Source organism: Tamandua tetradactyla (assembly GCF_023851605.1).
Source record: "Tamandua tetradactyla isolate mTamTet1 chromosome 18 unlocalized genomic scaffold, mTamTet1.pri SUPER_18_unloc_1, whole genome shotgun sequence".
In the NCBI taxonomy this organism is placed as follows: Eukaryota; Metazoa; Chordata; class Mammalia; order Pilosa; family Myrmecophagidae; genus Tamandua; species Tamandua tetradactyla.
The window spans coordinates 879,810-904,224 of NW_027518250.1; the positions used below are offsets into that span (position 1 = coordinate 879,810).

Genomic DNA, 24,415 nt, shown 5'->3' on the forward strand with positions numbered 1-24,415 from the left:
CTCTCTCCTCCCACCATTCAAGGCCTGCAGCCTCTAATCTCCTGCCTTCTCATCTCTCACCTGCTGACCCCATCCATTCCCCCCACAGTGTGCCCTTTCCAGGAATAACCTACACAATGCCTATCCGAGGCCCTGTCCAAACCTACATATTTCTCACCTATCAGGATCTACTGTGTGTGTCATGTCCCTTTTTCCTGGAATCAACCCCAGCAGTAAATTTACCTATCTCCAAGTGTACTATGACCTTATACCTTTCTGCCACCACATTCTACATCCAATTCCCATTACAGATCAAAAGAATTTCTGGAAACCCATACCACCAGATCATGTCCTCCCCCCATCCCCACCATGCTCAATGAAATTACCAAACCCGGAAGCTATTACCATCAGGGCAGAGGACATCATCCCAATATGCCAGGCTTAAAGACCACTCTTAGCCAAACTCAAATTCCCACTCCCACCCCAGATTCCCCCAGACTTTCAGGAGACTCCTGACTTGTGAAAACCTTTGGAACTTTGTCGACCTTGACACCTTAATGCTGCAACAAGAAACCCCTTCTCCAAACATTACAGCCTTAACACAATTTCAACCCCTTACAGCCATGGCCCTTGGACACTCCATCTCCTTCTGGCACACCAGGGAAAACACAAAACACCAAGGAGCAGGTAAATTCTTCCAACTTTCCAAATTAAGTTGCTCCCAGCCTGTACATCTGGACTATTCTGGGTGTGGAATTCAAATGTCTCTTTCTGTGTCTCCCCAACAACTGGACAGGAACCTGCACCCTAGCCTTTCCATCACCTCAAATAAACCTAATTTCCCCTGACACCCCTATTCCCACAAACTTGGCCCAAAGCATCCACCCCAAAATCAAAACAGCCATGCAGTTAATCCCCTTACTAGCCAGGCCCTGTGACTTCTCTGGGGTAAGTATGGAAACAGCAGAACTAGGTGTGTCATTACACAGCTTTACCAATCAGTCACAAATGGCTTCAAGCCTCCTATCTTAAAACAGCTTATAGCTCTACTGGAATAAGCAGATTCCCGAGTTGCAGTAGTCTTACAAAACAGGCATGGGCTCAACCCACTTAACAGTTGCACATGGAGGCAGCTGCTGTGCATTACTTCAAGAACAGTGCTGTTTTTACACTAATCAATCCCCTTAGTCTGAGATGGAGCCCAATGCCTTAGAGACCTAGCTACTAAAATCAAAGATCAAGACTTGCCTAGCTCCTTGTGGGCCCTAGGTAATCTCCCTTCTTGGTTTATACCCCTTATAACTCCCCTCACATGTCTTATATTTATTTATATTAATTTTCTTTTTTTTCCTGCTTTGTAAATCTCCTACAAATGTTTTTTTTTTTTCCAGATGAGTCACTGCCATCTCCTGAGCCACACTCAAGATCAGATGAAAGCAAAGTTTATAGTTCTAAGGCTGTAGAAATGTCCAATTTAAGGTAAGGCTATGAAAATGTCCAAATAAAGAAGAGGTTACCTTCACTCAAAAAATGCTGATGAAGTTCAGGGTTTCTCTCTCAGCTGGACAAGCACATGGAAAAGTCTGCTAGCTTTCTCTCCTTGCTTCTTGTTTCATGATGCTCCCCAAGGGGTGCTTTCCTTCTTCACCCCCAAAGGTCTTGGGCTGCATGGGGTCTGTTCATTTTGGTGGCTCTTGTGGCTCTCAAACTGTCTCGAAAATGGTTTTCTCTTAAAGGCATCCAGTAAGTAAACTGACCTTGAATAGGTGAAGTCACAACCCCATGGAAAGCATCTAAACAAAAGTTACCATCCACATTTGGGTGGGTCACATCTCCATTGAAACAGTAAAAAAATACCATGCAGGAACATTGAATTAGGATTAAAGGATATGGATTTCTGGAGCACACAACAGATTCAAACTAGCACACCTGACAATCTCACTGCTAGGTATACACTTAAAATAATTGAAAGCAGGGACCGAAGCAGATATTTGCACACTGGTGTTCATAGAGACATTATATATATTTGCTAAGAGATAGAATTAATCTAAGTGTCCATTAAGTGATGAATGAATAAATAAATGTGATAGATGCAATGGAATATTACTGGGATGTGAAAAAAGAAGTGAAGTCCTAATGTGTGCAACAACATGATGGGATTTGAGGACAGTAGGCTGAGTGAAATATGCCTGACACAAAAGGACAAATATTGTGTCATCTCATTAATATGAACTAATTACAATATGGAAACTCAGAGAGTTGTTATCTACATACAGGTTACTAGAGATTGTGTGGGGGTAAGTTATTGGAAGTTAGGATTTAATCATAGATGATTTTTATAAGAAATGTTGGAACGGTTTTGTTGGTGGTTAGTGATGTTTAACATTGTGAACAAAATTAGCAGCTTATTAATGATATATCTGGATGTCATTAAAAGTAGAAATAGGCTGAAAATATGGTAACAGGGTAAAAAGTTTTAAAAATCTATGGAACTATGCTATACAAACATTGAATCCTAAGTGAAAATATAGTACTTTTCATAAAATGTGCTAAGAACAATTGAAATCAATTTTCCACAAGGAGTTGTTGATAGGTGGTATATTTTCAAGTATTTCCTAGTAGGTGGTGTATTAGAATCTTGTCTTTGATATTTTATACCTGATTGTTCTGTAACCCCAGGATTTCTCTAATAAAAATAAAAAAAACTTCCTGAAAAGAAAAGGAGTCTTCATTCTTGGTAATTGAGATATGTTTTCTATTGTGTCTTTCATTCTCCTAAGTTTTGTTAATTTTTTTTGCAGGCCTTCAAGTTCTTTATGGTTGCCCTGTGTCTTCTATATATCCTTCATCTACTTTGCCATGTTTTCATTAACTCTTTAAATTAATTTAGAAGATTTGTTTGAACATCTTTAATTAGTTGTTTCAACTCCTGTGTTTCACTTAAAATTTTAGTGTGTTCCTTTGACTACATCTCACCTTTGAGCTTCATAATGTGAATTTTGATTTTTGCTACTGTCTAGACATTTGATTCTCTTGATTAGTTTATTTTGGAAATTGATTTCTCTCTCTTGCCTAGGGTTTTTGCTTTGTTGTTGATTGGCTTTGTGTTCTGACTCTTCTTTGACACATGGTTCAACTTATTTTAGAACTTTAACATGGATTGTGTTTAACTGCCATTTTTTTCAGCTCCTATTTATATGATTCTTGCCTGGCATTTATGGAATGATTTTTGAGTTTGTCCAATATCTGCAGTTGTTTCACCCCCAGGAATGTGCTTTTCCTTACCTCTTCTTCTTCAGGGAATACTGACCTGCTGTGTTTGTTTCCCTTTTTTTTGTCTCTCTATATTTCAAAACTTTTGTTACCTCTAGAAACTTATATCTGGAGGGTTGTTTTTGGGAGAAAGATACCCCTAGAGCAGATCTACACCAGTCAGTTCTTTTTCCAGAGAAGATGGGCCCTAGACTCATGAAGTGAGTTGAAATCAAGAGCCTAGTTCCTGGAGAAGAGATACAGCAGGGTGCCAATCTTATCTGTGAAGCCTTCTGATTCTGTGATTTTCCTTTCCTGACCAGCAGATGGCACTCTTCAGATTGCTGTGCCCCACATGCCTAAATCTGTTCTGTGCCTTTAATTTTCAGCTGATCTCACCCCTGAAGTGGGAGTACAAGAGTGCAAGCCCAAATTCATCTTTTGTTGCATTAGGTACTTCTTATTTCATAGTACAATTCAGATCGCAGTTTTTAGTTGCCCCAACCCATTCCAGGTGAGTCTTAATCTTGTACTGAAGCCTTTTATGAGAGGGAAAGGCAAAAAGACCAAGAGATTTTAGAGAGAAAAACCGAGGAGGCTACTGGGTTAAGCTGAAAGCAATAGCACCCAGGAGTGAAGGAACCTCAGAGTCTGGTCGTCATGGAACTTCCCAGGTGACAGACGAAACTCAAATGCCAACAGCTGTTCTTCAAAAATTACATCTTCCTCTTAGTGCATTAATTTAGACATTTCCACGAACTTAGAACTGTAAATTTTCAAACTAATAAATCCCCATTGTTTAATAACTCCATTTCTGATATATTGCATTTTGGCAATGTTAACCAACTGAAACACTCCCTCATGGTGATTTTTCAAGGATTAAGCAGACACTTGAGGTTGCATTGACAGAGAACATCGTGAATCCAAAGACCACCTACTGTGAAATAAATTAATGCTGGTTTATTAATGTCTAAATAAGCGTGCCTCAGGATCACTGATTTTTGATGAATTTAGAATTGTATAGTTGAAACTTAGTCAAATATATCATATATTATTTTGTAATTACATGATCTATACCATCACATCTTCTTCTGAAATTCTGGACAATAAAAAGCATTGCTTGTACAAGTTTCTTCCAACTGTATATGAAATTGACTTCCTTATCAGTAATTAATGATAAAGTCACAGAAATGCATTTCACCTGGTTGTATTTTGGCCATTAATATGATTATAAAATCTTTACTCATCTCAACACTGGATTTTAGCTTCTTCTCTCATGTTTCTTTTATTAGAATAAAAGCCAAACACTAAAATTATAAAACAAGTTGTGTAAGCATTTTTGTGGCTAAATACAATTTTATATCTTCTATGTGAATTAGTGGACACCCCCTAACCTGAGTGGAGAAAAACCATCATGTTTTCCTTGGGACACATTGGGAAAAGTCATGCATCCACTGGCACAACTCCTAGAATTAAGTTAGGTATACTATGCCATTCAAAGCAAACAACATGCACTTGTGGGTTTTACAAAATCTATTATAACAAAGGTCCACATTTATTATAAATATTGAAAAATAAAATCAGGATATTCTTGGAAATTCAGTGTGATAAAATTATACTAACACATAGTTTATAGGTGTATATACATGTACATATATATGCTTTAGAAGTAAAATAGAAATTATGTAGAAGGAAATATATCTGAAGAATGGAGTTTCATTTTCTTCTCTGAATTTTGCTCTACCATAATTTTCATGTAATGAACAATGTTTAATCCTACAAAAGTGTCATACTTTTAAATATAAAAATGTTTCATTGGTAGAAATGCACTCTTTCATCACTGGTGGCTAATGAGCTGGACTTTCAGCCACAGATTGATTTAGTAAATCTTTTTAAAAAAACTTCTTTCTTACTCAGTCATAAATTAGAGCAGCAGAAAGAATATCAAAATATGATGTTTAACATAATGTGGTTTCCCATGGGGAAGACAACTCTCTACTACAAATCTAACATGGAAGCATTAGTCCTTGAATTTTTATCCTTGGGGTCATGCCAAACAATCTACCTTGGAAATTGGTCCCAGAGATGAGCAAATGTTGCATTATCAGCCTTATTCAATATAAGAGGTGCAATGGCATCACAGAGAAAGACAAGGGTTATTCTACTATGCTTATGTTCACAATAACTCCCTGGTATATTTGTGAGAGAGAATTTCCAGGGGAATTTTATATTTGAACAGGGCCTGAACAAATTTTTTAGGTTCATTTACTTTACCTCAAAAATGCATACAAAATATTTCTTAAATAAGCTATCTCAAAGGAAATATTTTATATAGAAAAAATTTCAGATTCTTTACATGGCTTTATTTGTGAGAAAAACCTGAGTTTGAGGAGTTTCTAGACAGATAATGCTAGAAGAAGTTTTTCACCTACTTTGACAACCAGTAAGTGTTAATCTCAAAGTGAGAGTGTTTTAGTTTATCTCAAAGATGGAATGTTTTTAGTAAAGTCTGTATATCAATACATGTATCATTTGGGCCTTACCTAAGTGATCTCAGGATTTATAGAGGTAGAAATATATAATTGATGGAATCAGAGTCATCAAACAATGAACAAATATTGAAAACAGAATTTTTAAAAGAATTGTGATTGTATAATCCTCTAAAAATTTCTTCTGAAAATTAATACTAATGTGTTTTCTATATTAATATATCTAAAATTTTAATGTCTGATATGTCATTTCTATTAAATAATAGATACAAAAAACTGAATGTTGCATGAAAACTCTACCATTGTTTATCATGTAGCTACAATTTTTTGTTTTTCTGAAATTAAATGTAAGTAGGAATATAGTTTTATGAACATGATCCATAAACTCAACCAATCTTGGTAGAATCACAGAAAAAATATATATATATATAATGATTTTAACTCTGGATAAATTAGTCAAGTTACTGTGCCCTTTTTCTCATCAAAAAATTCTTAAGTTGGTATTAGCTGTGGTTTAATATTTTCACCGGATAAGTGTGTTTGTTAATCAAGGGAAGTATTTATAACAGTGTCATGATCATTCCAATTATGCAATATATATATTTGTGTGTTTCTATTATGTTGATTTATACCTCCTTTATATTTGGTAGGAAAAGTAAGGTATTTTTCATTCATATTTTGCAAACTGCTCTTTCCTATGTATTTCTGGACTCACTAATATTTTCTAAAAGTTGCCAGATCATTTCTACAAACAAAAACTATTTTAAAGTCATTCATGCTAAGTATCACATTTGATTTCTCAACAGTTCACAACCACTGAAAGCTATGGGAAATAGAAACAACACAAATGTGCCTGACTTCATCCTTATGGGATTGACAGACTCTGAAGTGATTCGGCCTGTCCTCTTTGTGCTGTTTCTCTTGATATACCTCATTACTGTGCTGGGCAATGCAGGGATGATACTGATAATTCATCTGGATCTCAAGCTTCACACACCAATGTATTTTTTCCTCAGTCACCTGTCATTCCTTGACCTCAGTTACTCAACAGTCATCACTCCTAAAACCTTAGAAAACTTACTGATTTCTAACAAGTTCATTTCATTCTTAGGCTGCTTCACCCAGATGTCTTTTTTTTTCTTTTTGGCTGTCACTGAATTTTTTTTTTCTCTCCTCAATGGCCTATGACCGCTATGTAGCCATCTGTAATCCTCTGCACTACACGATTGTTATGTCCACGAGACTTTGCCGGGCTCTCATCACTGGGTCCTACATGATTGGCTTTACTGAATCCTTCGTCAATATCATTTACATGAACAGTTTGCTGTTCTGCAAGTCTAATGTCATCTATCACTTTTTCTGTGACATAACCCCAGTTTTAGCCCTGTCCTGCACTAGCACTCATGACTCTGAAATCATGATATACTTTTTTGGTACTTTCAATGCATTGGTGTCTTTTATCACAATCTCTGCATCCTATGGATGTGTTCTGTCTACTATCCTGAAAATTCATTCCACTTCAGGAAAGCACAAAGCTTTCTCTACTTGTGCCTCTCACCTCCTGGCAGTCACCATCTATTATAGCACTACAATTTTTACTTATTTAAAACCAAAGAAATCTTACTCTTTGGGAAGGGACCAAGTGGCCTCTGTGTTTTATACTATGGTGATCCCCATGCTGAATCCATTCATTTATAGTCTTAGGAACAAAGAAGTGAAAAATGCTCTCATTAGAGTCATGCAGAAGAGAGAGGACACCAGACAATTGAAATGATGGTGACACTGAAAATATAAACTCATTTTCCTTTCATATTTGGGTATTTAATTGTTTTCTCCTTAAATACAGTAGGATCCATGAATTCATTTGAATTTCTGTTGAGGAATCATTTATTAGACCACAAAAGATCTAGAACATTACCAAAAATATGTTTTTAGGCATCCATATAATACTTGGAAGCCATGAAATATGTTTTAAACCTACTGTTTAAATGTATGTGTTTATAAGGGCAGCTAATGTATCAAAAGAAACCTTGGTGCTATGCTTCAAATTGTATCATAGAAATATCTTTGCATATTCCAATTTCAGAGATTTTATTGTACAGAGCACATTCAGACATCACTTTTTCTTAGAGAAGAAGTATAGCACAGGTGTGGTAGTTAGATTCAGTTGTCAACTTGGCCAGGTGAACATGCCTAGTTCTGTTGCTGTGGATATGACCCAATGGTACATGAACCTCATCTGTTGTTGATTACAACTGCAGTCAGCTAAGAGATGTGCCTGCAGTGATGAATGATGTTTGATTTAATTGGTGGGTGCTTACATAAGAGAATTCAACTTGGCATAGCCCAAGCAAGTCAGCATACCTCATCTCAGCATTCACTGCTCAGCCCAGGCCTTTGGAGATGCAGAAAGAAATCACCCAGGGGAAGGTTTTTGGAACCTAGAGGCCTGGAGAGAAGGCCAGCAGAGACCATCCTGTGCCTTCCCACATAAGAAAGACCCTCAGTGAAAAGTTATCTGCCTTTCCTCTGAAGAACTAACAAAACAAATCCCCTTTTATTAAAAGCCAATCCATCTCTGGTGTGTTGCTTTCTGGCAGCTAGCAAACTAGAACAACAGGCTTAAAGAGTGCTGCTTTGGACTGATTAATTCTGAATTTAGATTATAGATCTGCCAACATTTTTAGCTGTATATCCCTTAGTAAGTCATTGAAAATTGAAATCTAGACTCCTCAAGTATACAAGAAAAATACTTCTAAATCTATCATTACTTTAAAGATGAAATCAGATGACAATTATAAAGAATATGATGCAGTACTAATAAATTTTGACAATGACCATCATTGTCAGATTGTAAGAATTCTTACATTCTTACAAAATTTAATACATAATACCCTTTGTTATGAAAATATTCTATGGTGTTTTTATAAATTTTTAATAATTTTATTCATAAATAAGTAACCAGCCAAAAAGGGAAAAGAACGGCAATATTTGGTCTTAGAGCAAAGTAGAATGTTGTTATAGAAAAATTTACATAAACATTGAACAAAAATAAAAAACTGTATTCTTTATTGTTTGCATGGACAATCACCAGAAATCAAACCATGTCTCTAGCATGGCAGGCATGAACTCTGCATGCTGAACCACTGTGGCCTGCCCACAATGTAGCATTACTTTTTTGGGGGGGAGGGATGCATGGTCCAGGAATTGAACTCGAGTCTACTGCATGAAAGGCAGGCATTCTAACCACCAAACTATCTGTGTACCCTAGAACTATTTCAAATTACAGATATCCTAACCAGTTTTAAGAGTTTTATTCATCTTCTAGATTACTCAGATATATATGTTTATATGTATTATGCACACACATTCATATATATATAATTTTTGTCATTATCTGTTTCTATTTTCCAGCTTTTTTTCTCAGTCATTTCTTTTATCTTTGCTAGTCCTTTGTTGTTTCAACTTGGGGTGTAAATTTTTTCTTGGTACAATAGAGAAATCAAGAATCTCATCTTGTAATGTTTTAAGTCCTACATTAGAGAAAAGTAGCAAAGCTAAGACTTGATAGTGAATACAAATTATGTGACATAACATACACTTTTATCAGGCAGTTTATTAATAGTTCATCTTAAAACTATCTGTACTCAATCTGAAATGAGATTGGGTACTGATATTTAAAATGAGAACTTTAATTTTTGTCTTCTATTCTTTGTACACATAAGGAAATACATTTTCTCCATTTTCCTCTATTTAATTATTTACAATCAAATCTAAGCAATGATTATTGATGTATTTTTCCCTTCAATGATTTTGTATTTTTTAAATGTTTATCAAGATTTCCTGGAAGAATTGTATCTTTTCATTTTTTAAAATGATTTTTGAAATGAAAACAAAATTCAACCTGTGTTTTAGGATTAAAATTTAAATGAATTATCAAAATGTTATCACTGTTAATTAGTTTATTCAAATAATTAAAATGTGTATTGTTTCCCTCTACAATTTGAACTTACATAAATATTTAACATATATAATCTCCATATAAATTACTCTGTTGTTTGAATTTGGCTTTAAATTCCACGTTGTCTAAAACCTATATGTATTGCAATTCTTCTTTGTTTGGTTTGCAACTTGATATGTCTTCAATATTCACTTTTCAATGATATAGTTTTTTACTAATCTCTCATTTTGTACATGTGTTGTTTTTTTTCTTATATTTGCAGGCCCTTTACATTTTTTAATGAAATGTGCTATCCTTGCATTCATTTATGTAAGTTTCTATGATGTAGAAAATGAAATGTATGTTACTGTTTGTATTGGCATCGATGGTTATCAGGTTTTCCAATTTTTTAGGGAGTAGTAAGGAAGAAATTGCCTAAGTTTTAGTTAAATTTGCACAAACCTGTCCTCTTATAATATACTATAGAAAGTATTTATGATGTTATTAAATACAACATAACCTTTGGGGAATGTGAAAACACAACTATTTATATTATCCCTCTATTTCCCCTATTTCAACAGTGTATATTATATTTTATTTAAGATGTGGTCTGAAGTCTTTGTAGGACAAAATTTTCATTCATGATTAAATGTCAAAATTCAGTCTATTTCAAAATTGAACTACTTAAGATGATAAAAATGAGGCTGAAATAGGACATGACAAATATGAACAATAGTTTTGTTTACAAAATATTGATTGCTGATGATTGATGATAATCTGTTAAGCTGAAAGTAAATTTTCTTTACTGAGCACCTACTGAGTGCCAGATAATATTCAAATGGCTTTGGGTATGTAATTAACTTAGTTTACCTTCATAAGATAACTCTTGTTAGTTACCTGCATTATCTACAATTCAATCCTCAGTAGTGGAAAATTATCCTCCTACTTGTTCAGGCAAAGATTTATGACTCATCCTGGCAATTTCTGTGTGTGACACACCTGACATTGAGTCCATCAGCATATCAGGCTGATTCTCTGTGAAGAATATACTTGGAATATGAATGTTTTTAACATCTCCTCTCAATTTCGTGGTTAAATGAACTATTATCACAGTCTTTATTGCCAGAGCTTTCTGATAATCTCTCTTTCTTCCTTATATTCCTTGTGTCTAATCTTAAGGAAGAGGCCAGAAAGATGCTGTTAAAACATAGGTTGTATCATATAAGTTTTATTCACAAAATCTACAACAGTTTCCACCACATTAACTATTTCAAAATCCCACACATCCATCCCAAGTGATGCTCTTTCACTTTCATCTTACTTCTATGACTTCATCCTTTATCACTGAATCTGTCTGTCTCATTTTGGAGCTGCCACACTGACATCCTGACCCTTCCTTCTAAACATTAGTTCTTATGCTGCATTGAATATCTGTGCTTTCTTTGTCATCAACTTCCCTTCCCCCAGATAAATGCATGGTTCTTTATTCATTCTTCTCCTGTTAAAATCATCCCTTACACCTCATTTAAAATGGCATCAATCCCATCCATCATCAATCCTGCATTTGTTTTCCATAACAGTTATCTCCATCTAGTATTCTGTATATTGTGGTCAAACCTTCTGTTTCCTCCACTGTGAAAGCTTTATGAGAAAGACATTTTGATGATTATGTTCAATTATGTATCCCAATATTTACAAGAGTGCCTCATGTATTTGGATCCCTGGATTTTACAGATGATGAAATTGGAACACAAGAGCTGTGTTTTTAGCTTGTTCATGGCCAACCAACAGGTTAAAGGGCAAACTCAAATTTGAACCAGACAGACTGATTTTAGAGCTTACATTCTTCATAAACACTTTAAGGCATGATTTTTTTTCCTACAGATTTATACTTCTCTCATCAGAGTTGAAAACATTTAATACATTATTATATTAAAATGTATTATAAATAGAGGGATGAGATGGGTATCTAGAAGGCTTTACTAGAATTGCTGTTGGAAAATGTAATTTTGGAGATATCTGCTAAATGTTCTCAAACACTCATGTTTACTACTATTTACAGGAAGAGAGGACTCTATAAGGGTAAGAGTCATTTCTCAGGTGATGTGATTGGGCTGGAAAGAGAACTCGTATTAGTCAGATACAGATTGGCTGGTGTAAGAAAGGGGATTAAAAATATGGTGGCTGAATAGGAGGAAAAGTATTGTCCTTGGGTATATCATTGCAGACTCTAGCTGGTTAAGCTTTGTGACTCTTTTCCTTGAGGTTTCTTTTAAGCTGTTGCTCTACTATCCCCCAAGATTTTGTCCACTTCTGCATCCTTGAAGAGGCTTCACATTGCACTGTCTACATTCCAGTCTGAGGGGAAAGTGAAATGTTCACATTTGGAAGGCAATTTCAGATTTTTTCTCATTTGAAAGGCCTTTAGGAAAAATTCAATTACTTTAATAGACCTAGGGCTACAGAGGTTACATATTTCTTCTGATGTGAAATAGCATTTACAGAACTGTACATTTCCTCTAAATTATGAAATTCAACTGCTAAAAGTTCTTTATAATGTTTTCTTACTCTTCGTTTATAATTCATGATTATATTGATATTCTTTCTTTAATTCCTTATGCTGCTAACTTTTGTGTTCTATTGTTTTAGTGGCTATCCAAGGTATTATTAAATGTATGTTTAATTTTTCATAGTCTTCCCATAATAATATACCACATGACTAAGTCATTTGAACTGTAAAATTGTATAGATTTAATTCTTTCACAAATTATTTTTCCACAATTTTTTTAAGTATGACCTAAACCCAACTATTCCTCATCTTAGTTTTGTTTTAGATAATTGTTTTCAAAGACATTAAAATTTTTAAAATCAAATATTTGTCATTTTTACATTCAATTTTACATTTTTAGCATCATATATATCTATGTTTAGACTGAACTCTCCTTGATTCAGCATATTCACAGCTGTATAATTTTTAAAACACAGGTCTGTTGGAAAAAATATTTTTCTATTTGTTTGTGTGTGTGTAAATTTACATAAAAAGACTTTTATTCTTATATTTGAAAATTGTTTTCTTCAGATATTGAATTCTGGAATGTAATTTTATCTTTTAGTGTGTAAATATATCTTTTCATTTTCTTTGACATGTCGTTATTGATATCAAGTCTCTTATAAGACTGTTTTTTCTGTATGTGATACATGCTTTCCTCTGATTGCATTTATAATTGTAAACTTTTCTTTGTTTTTCAGCAGTGACTTTCATAAATCTAAATGTAATTTTTTTTATGGCTGTTTGTCCTTTCTGTGGTTTTGCTGACATTTGTAGCACTATGATATGATGTTTTTCCTAATTTTTGGAAAAGTCTTGGCAAATATACCCTTAATACTTGCTCTGTTTCACTCAATCTCTATTCTTTTGTTGAAGTCTATATGTGTATCAAAATGTTAGATATTGTCCCATGCTCTTGGATGACTTTTTCCATTCTGTTTTTATTCAAGTTTCTTTCTGTTTCGATAATTCCAAATTATCCAACAGATAACTCTGTTTGCCTTAAAGTTCATTCTTTCCTCACTGATACTATCTTACTACTAAACTTGAAGGAATTGTTTGTTTCTAATATTGTGTTTCTATGTGTGTTTTTTTTTTACAATTTTGTTTCTACCCCTTCATTGGATACTACCTTATGGTATCCATCTCTCTGATGAAATTTCTCATGCATCTGTGCATGTTGTTTATTTTCTCAATTAGGTACTAGTATTCTAGTAATTGTAAATGCTCTTTAGTCAAAGACCTCTAGGAGCAACTGTGGTTCAACAAATTAGCTTTACTACTCATTGCAGTCAGAATTGCCATGTGAAATGAACACTTTCTAAGTGAGAGTGTGTTAGAAATAAGCAATAATGGGACTTAGGTTTTGCTTGAATAATCAATGGAAGTGTGTAAAGAAGCAAAGTTGTTTTATAGATTAAACCCTCTCACAAAGCAGGAGCAATTCTTTGATGTAAATCTTAACAATCATTAGAGCAAAGTAAAGATAAAGCTGTAGTTGGTAAAGAAATAGAAGTGTGTCCTTGAGTAAGAGAGTGAGGAGAGGATGTTTCTATTTTATGAATCACACTGTGATCCTCCCTGCTCCCAATCTTGTCATGAACATTAGGTAGAATCTTGCAAAGAAGATATTGAGTGTGAAGGAAAACTCCTAGAAAATGTGTTTCTTTCTCTTTTCAACAGACAGTGTAGTCCACACTTGATTTATCAATTCTTTCTAATTTAGCTGATTTCTTTGTACTTACTCATACAATACCCAGTTCTTTCTTCCACTTTCTGAAACTTGAAATGCCTCATTATTCACATCCACTCTTTGAGGTCTTGTGTTTGCTCAGAATTCAAATAACTTGAAAGTCTGTAACTTCAATTTTCTTGTGGACTCATGAAAGCTATGATTTTTTACACTGTTGACCTTCTAAACATTTTTAGAACCAGAGCAATATTCTTCTGCAGATTTCTACATCAAAGTAGAAATGGAAATTCCATATTCTCTTTTCAATTTTATCCAGTGTGGTTGTTTCAAATATTTTCATTCTGGAAAACTCTATATTTTCCTGACCAGTATCGATCAATTATTCTGGTTCTGTACATTGAACATGTAATGGAACATAAGAATACTATACGCAGAACTGATCTCATTCCCTTTGTTTTTCTAAACAGTCTCCTTTTTCTTCATCCTGTTCTTCCTTTTCCTTTCTTCATTTACTTCCTCTTTTTCTCCTTCTTCTTTCCTTCCACTCTTACTCCTTCATTTTGTTCTACTTCTACTTCTATACTTAAAGTCTTTATATTATTGATCAGCCAGTATAAAAACCTGCAAATTCTATGCATATCAGTCCTCTGAAATATTGGTAAAAAGCAGTGAAACCAACTCTTCCATACTCCCTACAAACAATCCTTTTCTCTTTCCCTTAGCATTTACTTAATGTAGATATCCATTACATCATAAAGTATGGTCAGGAAGTATATTAATCAATGGATAAAAGAAAAAGATAATTTTGTTCTTTTATTCCAAGTATTAAAGTGCTTTAAAATGGGTACTCTGCACAGAAGAATTAGTTTTGAATACTGGTATCACTCATATGAGCTATGTACTTTTGAGCAAATTACTCACAGTTTATATACCTCTGCTATCTGTGACTAAAGGTAAGAATGGACTGCCTTCTTGAGTTTGTTATGCACATACAGTGAATGAGTTTATGAAAAATATTCATATATTGTCCAATAACAAATAAGCTGTGTAAGAGTTATACCTATTGCCCTCAACTCTTACTTATTTCTTGACTCACCATTCGTTAAACATATACATATTTTCTAAGAAAACTGTATGATGTTTGAAATTCATTATGCTCTGGGGATGTGAATGTGTGGTCAGACAAAATCTTGCCTTTAAGTAAGTTGCAGTGTCTGTGCAGAAGTAGATTTAGATAATAATCAAACTTTCTTATCAAGAAATGTTAACTGATGACTGCACTGTGTGATAAAAAAAGAGGTACAACATGAGCAATGAAAGTCAAAGAACTCTTTCTTGCTAGATGATTGACCTGAGATATGAAATGTGAAATATTATTAGCTTGAGAGCTTAATATACCATTTAGCTATATTGACCTGATGAATAGAAAATCATAGAAATTGTTTAACCTCACTTCTGGTTTCTTGTTTAGTAGGAGAAAAATAGGCCCTTCCAATGTTCACACAGAATAAATTGATACAATTTGTCTAAATTTGTGAACTGAATTATTGATCAAATATATTGTTAGGCATAACTGATAGTATTTCTAGGTCATAGCGTTAAGTACAAAATATTTTCTGTTAATTTGAAGAACAACTAAACTGATAAACTGGGGTACAAATATGACAAAAACTTTGCCTTAATAATTTGAAAACCTAATTTGAATGGAAGAAGCCATTCAAAATGATCCTGGAATGCTGAAAATATTTTAATTTTGTAACAAATGGATATTTAAAAACCTTCTTATAGTTTATTCATCTATTACAGAAAAAGCACATCAACGGATCACAGTAAAGAAAGGAAATTTTAAGAGGCTGTGGTTTCAAATAGATGAATTTCTTCACAAAATTATATCCACATTATGCTCAGTGTTTTGACTCTGAGTATTTCCTTTTTTTCAAGAAGAATTTTGAATAGATATTTAAACCACACTCTGCTATAAAGTAAATTTGTTTCAATTAGACATGTGAGTTCTCTTTACGTAATTGAATAGAAAGTAAGGTCTTGAAATTTATTGGATTGGATCTCAAATTCAAACTTAAGAATTGACTCTTCGATTATCTTGTTTTCATGGGATTGTTAGAGCAGACTCACAGGAAAATCATCCTTGCTGGGAATAAAGTGAATTTTATTAAAGGAAAGGAAAATTTCCACTCTTATTGTCCCTTCAAATGAACAAATCTTGGCACAAAAGTAAGCAAAGCAGAGTAAATAAGGTTGAAGTATGTATGTGTTAAGGTAATGGGAAATCATTTATCAGGGCTTTGCTCATTGAGTGTAAACTTTGAGGAAGGATTACAAATGAAAATTCTTTTCTTAAATGTGAAGGGAAAAGTGAGAGCTATGAAATAAGCAAGAATCCACTTCAGAGGAATTTCCAGAAGTTGGTTAGCTAGTTTTTCAGATCTTGGTCCATAGTAGTCATTTGTATGTTATTTTCTTTAAGTGTATTTGCTCTTCTTTAGTTTTATTTATGCACTCAATAAATAAATATTTCTATATCATCTCACTGTGCCTTTGGTTCCTTCAGAGTGCATCTAAAAAATTTCTGTAGTTGGACAGTGGGAAGGAAATAATGGAGCAAATATTTATTGAATTTAGTCAAAGAGTGCAAAAGTATGTCCAGAGGCTAGAACAGATTGGAGAGTGTAAGGGCACATGAAACAAGTGAGATAACATTAGTGAGATTTTCACATTCATTTAAGAATAGACATTAACTTTATTATGAATGAGACTGAATTTTAAACTATGTGAGTTCATATCAGTGCTTAATCTCCTGAGGAATTTCCTCTAAGTATAGTAAGTGAAAATCCAATGATATAGAGACTGATAAAACAATGTAAGTTACTCAATGAATATTTGATAGAGATCAATTTGAACATAAGCATAGACATTTGGATGATGCAACTAATTTATATTTATAAAATGCTGAATTGAAGGATAGATTAATGTTTCCATGAAAGTATTCTGAGGCACACAAACCTTGCTAACTAAAAATAAGCTATACTTCCCTAAATTATGACCAAATATATATGAATTGATAGCTAGCATTCTTTTGAGTTTTACTCAATGTTAAAATTGTACTTCATTTATGAAACAATTTTTCTTAAACAATTTTTATTACCTCTTTCATATCCCTGTTCTTTAGACCATAGGTAATGGGATTCAGCATAATGATACAATAGTATAAAATGTAGACACTGTCACAATCATGATCCAGAATATAGCTGGAATTGGCCTTGCATACAGAAAGTGGAGTGCCTCATGATAAACTGGCAAATCAGTTATGTGAGAGCCACAAGTCAAAAGAATTTTTGCCTCCCTTAAGCAGAATGCATCTTCACAGTGGCAACAGAATGAAACAATAGGAGATCAAGGCACAAATTATAGTGGTTATCTCAATGAAGCCCACAAAGTAGAAATGGAAATGTGTAAATTGGTTAAGGTGATTGTCACAACAAGAAATAGTAAGGTGTGAAGTGGCCACACAAAAATTGTCTAATTTTATTGGGTGCACAGAAGGGTAGGTTAAAGTAGTCATGTTTTAAAGTAGAATCCGAAATGCCACCGACATCAGAGGCAATCATGACTGGAAAATGGACTTGAAGTAACATGTAAACTGAATATGATAGTGGGCTGTAGATTGCTAAAGGACAATCATACACCACTGCAGTGAACAAAAAAACACTCTATAATCCAAAAAGGTAACAAAAAGAAACAAGTATATTACACAACTAAGAAGCAAAATGGCTTTATTCTCTGCCAGGAGATTAACTAACATTTTGGAAGTGACAAAAGAAAAGCAGGCATCCAAGATTGACAACACAGTCAGTAAATAGAATATGGGATTGTGAAGCCAAAAATACCCAATGACCAATAAAATCAGTCCCAAATTTCCTACCAGAATAAAAGATAAATAGTTGAAAAAAAATAGGATGACTTGCAAAATCAAAATCATCCATGAAACCCATAAATATAAACATAACGACTTCAATCATATTCTTCAATGATATCCTATATATATCCAAATTAGATGGCAACTGTGAAATATCGTTATATCTTTAATGAATCCTCAAGGCAATATACTGTGAGATATTATTTTATATTAAATTTCACAAACACAAATGAATATTGGCATCTTAAACTCCAAAATGTTATTGTGGAAAGCACAAATCCAAGTACTATCCTATGTTTGCTACAGTATGCATAAAATCCCTTTCTTTAATAGTTGTAAATATATATATATATATATATATATATATATATACACACATATACATATACATATATATATACATATATATATATATGTTAACAAACACATTCACATCCCAAAATTGTATTCAACTTAAAGAAGAAGCAGGCATGACAATTATGCTATTTTAAAATGTTTCCAGATGATTACAAATTTAGACAAGTTAGACTCATGTCAAATTGTCTAACAGCAGCACTTTTTATCAAATGACTTTGTACTCTTTCCCAAAAGTTATATTTTTCCATTAATCCTTTAGGTGTAGTGGTGTACAGGGCAGCAGAAAGTATTCTGAAGGGAGATATACATTATTTGAAACACAAAACAGTGAAATGCATTTTTAAAATCAGTTTTCTTTCTTGAAATACCTATCAATAAATTGACTAATTTGGGTTCTTTGCAGCATGTTTCACCATTATTAATGGTTTTTCACATTGTGACAATGGTAGCATAAGGTCCTCTATTCATATGCTCATTATCCCTCTGATGTCCTTATGTGGGTTTTTGTGACATTTCTGTCAGTAAGAAATCATGGTCATTTCATTAATAAAATATCATTGTTTATGTAGTCTTCAAAATAACTCTGAAATACATATAACTCAATGAGCATTAACAAAATTGTTTTAAAAGCTATTGCTGAAAGACTTAAATCATGATATTTTCCATATGTAATATTTGATTACTAATATCCTTTTATACTATCAAATTTGTTTCTGACTTAGTAGAATGTGAAGAAAGAAAAGTCTTATATTAGGGTTCTCTAGGTAACCAGAACTGGCAGGAGATGTCTATCTATCTGTATCTGTATCTTTATCTGTAAATACAGATTGATATATAATGTAAATATTATGAGATTTTTTAAATTAGAATTGGTTCATGTGACTATTGTGATGATTAAGTCCAAATTCTGTAGGGCAGGCCACAGGCTGCTAACTCCAGTGAAGATTTATAATAAATTTCCAATGAGACCAAACAACTGGGCACCATAACACGCCCATCCAATCAGTGTTATCCAATCAGGTAATAATGAGTCATAGCCAGATAAACTTGTAATGGTCTGTGTTTAGGAATCAGTCACCAAACCTCCATTCTGCCATGAGTACCAGTCTCCTGATCTCTGCTCCAAGGAATCTGCCATCCAACTTCTACCTGAAGCCATTCTTGCTATGCCTAATCAAACTGTAACAAACTTCTCTGAAGTAATAGCCCTTGCTCCTTTATTTTAAGAGAGCAATCCTGTCTCACAAGATGAAACTGAAGTAGAATGTCCTCAGGTGGCTGGTTTGCAAGACCCTTGTAATTGATAGCATCTACAGCTCTTTGCACCTACAATCAACAGTAAAGTTTGCCCACGACAATGCAGGTGTGTCTCCATCCAATTAGTTTGATGTTTAAAAACCAGAACTGAAGACCTCAAAAGTCAAAAAGAAGAATTTCTGCTTCTACATCACCTAGCCAGCTTCCATTGGCAAATTCAACTTCACCTTCATGTATGTTTCCAACCCACAACTGATGGTACATAGTTCAGACTTGGCAATCCCACATTTACAACATGAGCCAATGTCTATAACAGATTCCTTAATGCATGTCATGTCAGCTCTTTCAAAAATCCTTAGTTTGACACCCTTTTATTATAAGTATCACAAAATGGGTGGGCTTAAATTACAGCAATTTATTGGTTCATGGTTTTAAAGTATAGATATCCAAAATCAAGATATCAAAAAGATTTGCTTTCACCCTAAAGTCTGTAGATCTCAAATGCAGGCTGCTAAAATCCTTGGGGATCCTGGGCTTGTATCTCTGCTTTCTAAAGCATGGAGAGCTCTTTCTCTCTTCTGTGTCTGCTCTAGTTTTTCCTATGATATCTGGCTTTTTCCTGTGTGGCCCTCTCCAACCTCTGGCTTCCAGTAACTTCTCTTCATCAAGTCCACAGTAATATTAAGAGCCACCCTTCTTCATTTAGGCCACTTTGCTGCTACAGAAATATAGCCTCAGGTCCCACGGTGTGAACACCCTTGCACAGGAGCCCAAGGAATACCTCAGGAAGTCGTGGACAAAAGGTTTATTTGGGTTCTTACATATTTAGGAAAGCTTACATACTGGAGATGCAGCCCAGACTGGTGGTTGGACCCTAAACAGTGCTCTGTAGTATACAACAGGTTACATGGTGCTTACATAGGAGAACAACAAAATCACAAAGCCAAACCATGCATGAATACAAGACTTATTTATCACTCACAGGAATGCGCATGGGACCATCTGGTGCACATTTGCAGGGGCTTTGTACAAAACAAGCCATTCCCTCACATTCACAGGGAAGGGCTTTGACCAGCGTCATCTGCCCTGTGTACCAGGTACATTCTGATAAAACAAATGCTCCTTTTTTGCTTGATGATTGGCCAGGGCCCTTGGAACACTTTCTGTACTGTTTCAATAAACAAGAGGAGGGAGAAATAATGGGTGCACATGAGAAACTATTTGCTTTATGCTCTACCCCAGAAATCTTGCTAACCCTTACAAATGGGCAAAGCATGACCCTATGGCAGAGGAAGTAGGATGTTACATGTTTGCCTTCTTTCTGGTAATGGGACACTGGAAGTGGGAGCTCAGGCAGCGCTATTGTTATTTATAATTGGTCCAGCAGGAACTGACACTGCAAAGCATGAGCCTCTTGGGTTGGTGTTAATGATTTGGTTGGTTTGTAGCAGCATCTTAGTCCAGCCTTTTAAGTTGTTTACAGGTGTTGGCAACTTCAGTTGTTTTACAGCTCCATTCTTTCACTCCACCATATCGGCAACTATTCAACAGCAGGGTAGATGGAAATTCGATTTCATGTCATTTTCCTCTGCAATGTCTTGTGCTTCATGGCTGATGAAGTGTCTTCCTTGGTCTCTGTTGATAGTTCAGAGAGTCCATACTTTACCCTGGATGGTGGCTTTCTGAGCTGCTCTCTTTGCTGAGAAGGCCTATAGCAAGTCTGTGGCTGTGTCCACACATACGAGAGCACATTTTTGTACTTCTGATACTGGTAAGGTTCTGATGTAAGCTATTTGCTCTCCAATGTATGGTTGATTTGCTCGTGCCAGTTGTCCTTGTCAATGAGGTGCTGACTGAGGTCATTGCATCTGGCATGCATGGCACTGATTGCAAGCTGTTATGATACCTGAATATTTCAACATCAGTCCCATCTCCTTTGAGATGAACCATGGGACCTTTTGTCCTTTGTGACCCAGAATACAGTGCAGCCATGTACCAATGTTATTCACCCACACTCCTTCCAGTACTCCAAAACAAACTAGTTGATTTTCTTGCTGATTTTCCAGTGGAGTTTGAGCTATATGCACAGGTACATGAAAAACAAACACTTCCATTCTTCTTAAACAGGATGCAATTTGTTTCTATATTTCCTGTCCCCATAAGTGTTTATTTAGATCCCTCCAGTGTTGACTTTCCCATTGAGGCCACCACATATTCAGGCCCTGATATATGGGCCAACTGTCAGTACAGATGGTTATTGGAATGGCTTCATGCATCAGCACTAGCCAAGTGGCTCATGGATCAGCCCACTGATGGCTTTGCAACATACAATCTTCCATCCAGATGGTGTCAGTATTGGGCTGCACTGCAGTAGCCCCAGAGTATGAATTGCCCATTGACCTAGTGGGGTGCCAGGCACCATCCAGGTTAAGCCCTATTCCTTCCTTTATATTCTCAGCAAAGACTATGTGTCTGGCTACAGTGTTATCAATAGAGTGAGGATTAAGGATGTTGTACTTCTTGGATTCAAGATGATATTTAGTTCAGCATTCAGAGGACAACTGGCTATAGTCTCTCACTGTTGTAAATACACCTACCATCTTTGCTTAGTTTGACCTCTGACACACTGTCTTCTTAAATACGTCTCTGGTCTACCAGCAACAGGAGTAGAGTATGGACTTTGAAAGTCTCTTTTGCAGGGCATTGTATGTGGCAGAGTTGGCATTCATGAAGCCTACATCTGTTTTCTGCTTCTTTCCATAGTTGAGACCAATATCATAGGTACCTATGTATTTCTTTGCCTCTGCTTAAAGCCTCTTCCATAACACTCTGGGTAGCACATAATGTTCAATTCACATGGCTGTCCCAGAATTAAAACTCATAAGGCTTGTATTTGCTTACTGCTATCTTACTGCTATCTATCTTACTGTTGAAAGTCTTCCACAGCTGACATTCCCCAATTCCACGTTAGCCCCCTTCTTCATTAACTGGCATAGGGGGCTTAATTCTTGGGCTAGGTGGTGTATAAAATGCTACCCAAATACCAACAATCCTACAAAACCGTGGAGTTGCTTTGGTGTTTAGGGTCAGTGGAAATGCTGGATCTTATCAATAACTGCTTTTAGGAAATCCAAGTCTTACCAGACCATATAACACTCAAGTATTTGACTGAGTCTCCTGGCCCTTGTAGTCTGTTATCATTTATAACCCATCCTCTGCTTTTGTGATGAGCCACTATAGAAGGTAGAAGCCACATCCAGTAGCTGGAATGAGTCAGAGGTTAGCACAACATTGCCAATGTAATGGAACATAGCAACCCCTTCTGGGCATACCCATTTAGACAAATATGCAGTGACAGATCTGTGACAAATTGTGGGTCTGTGGGGATATCCTTGTGAGGGAATTTTAAAGGTTCATTAATTCCCTTCCCTTGTGAAAGCTAACTGGTCTTCACATTTGGGGCTATGGTTATGCTAAAGAATACAATGGCCAGGTCCAAAACAAAGTGATGGGTACCCAGAGCCTCCCCTATTTATTTCATCAATTGGGCAATATATGGTATAGCAGCATGTAGAGGCAGCACAATATTATTTATTTTCTAATAGTCTGCTATAATCCTCCATGAACTGCCTGGCTTTCTTACAGGCCAGACTGGGCTATTAAAAGGATTTTTGGCCAGCTGGATAAGGTTTACCTGATGGGGTTCTTTGATGATTTCATCTATTTTCTCTTATATCCCCTTAGGCAGGTGGTATTGCTTTATGACTACTGCATGATGAGGAACTGGAAGTTTAATGGATTCCCACTTAACTCAAACACATATAATTAATTTAATTAGTTATAACCAATGGCAAAATTCACCTGCTGATGCTGACAAAGCTAATCCAGATAAGATACCAATTTCCAAAATGTATTCAAGTATAGGGTTTCTATATAGGTCATAGCTCTAGGGAAGAAATCCGGCATATTGCATTATAGGAGAAACCTGCCACACCTTCACTGTGCCATGTCTTTATAAATCAATAGCCAGCAGGGATCCTGGAAAGAAATTTACATTACCATACATCAGGAAGAATTTTGCTCCCATATTCACCTAAAGTTAAACCCTTCTCTTTATAGTCAAGAAACCAATGGATAATGAGTTCAACATGAGACCTAGGTCTCCTGAAATATGCCTGTTCCCTAGTTGACGTCAAAAGCTCTAGCCCCCTTTTTAAAATTTTCTTTTACCTTATTATATCATTCATTTGCTTGTTGTTTTTTGTTATGTTGTGTTTATTTTCAGGATACTGTTTTGTTCCATTAATCCTTTTGAATTTAAATACCATGATATAGAGTTGAATTGCAATTTTTTCATTATTCCATATTTCAATGTGATATGTATTGTGACTATTACCAGTCAAAGGCCATTAATTCTTCTGCCCTACATGCTCAATGATCAAGTCCTGAGACTCGGGGGTTTCCAAGAAGTAAAGAATTTACTACTATGATTACACATACTGGGAGAGTAGATGGCCTAGGCCCAAAACTGTCTCCTTGAACTGCAGGATTTTGGGTAGTTTTATTAGGGAAAAGGTAGGCAGGGTTTAGGATAATGAGCAGCATGGCTCCAGATGATATGATTAGAGGGGGGTTTTGATTATTGAGCATACAGATTGATTACATGCTTAGTCACAGAACACATGTAGGAAAATGGTGGAATGAGGTACAGGTGACTTGTAAGCATGTTAGGTTGGCCCTGGGCCACCAGTCTCAGTTTCTAAGATAATTTGGGAATTGTGGTGGGTTAGCTTCAGGCAGACCCTGGATAATGGCTATCATTAACAACCATGAGGGACTCTCTTTAGTGATTACAAGACTCTAAAGTTGAAGAACTGGATAACTAGGTAGAGATGAAGATTAGTCACAAGGTTTTTACCCTCAACAGGAGCAGAAGATATTGGGTTATATGAACAGTGTCAGAGAT

At 35.2% G+C, this 24,415-nt stretch overlaps 1 pseudogene; it reads left to right on the forward strand.

Annotated features, from left to right (window-relative positions):
* Positions 1 to 6,545: 6,545 nt before the first annotated feature.
* On the forward strand, positions 6,546 to 7,494 carry LOC143672869 (olfactory receptor 8H1-like; annotated as a pseudogene).
* The last annotated feature ends 16,921 nt before the right edge of the window (positions 7,495 to 24,415 follow it).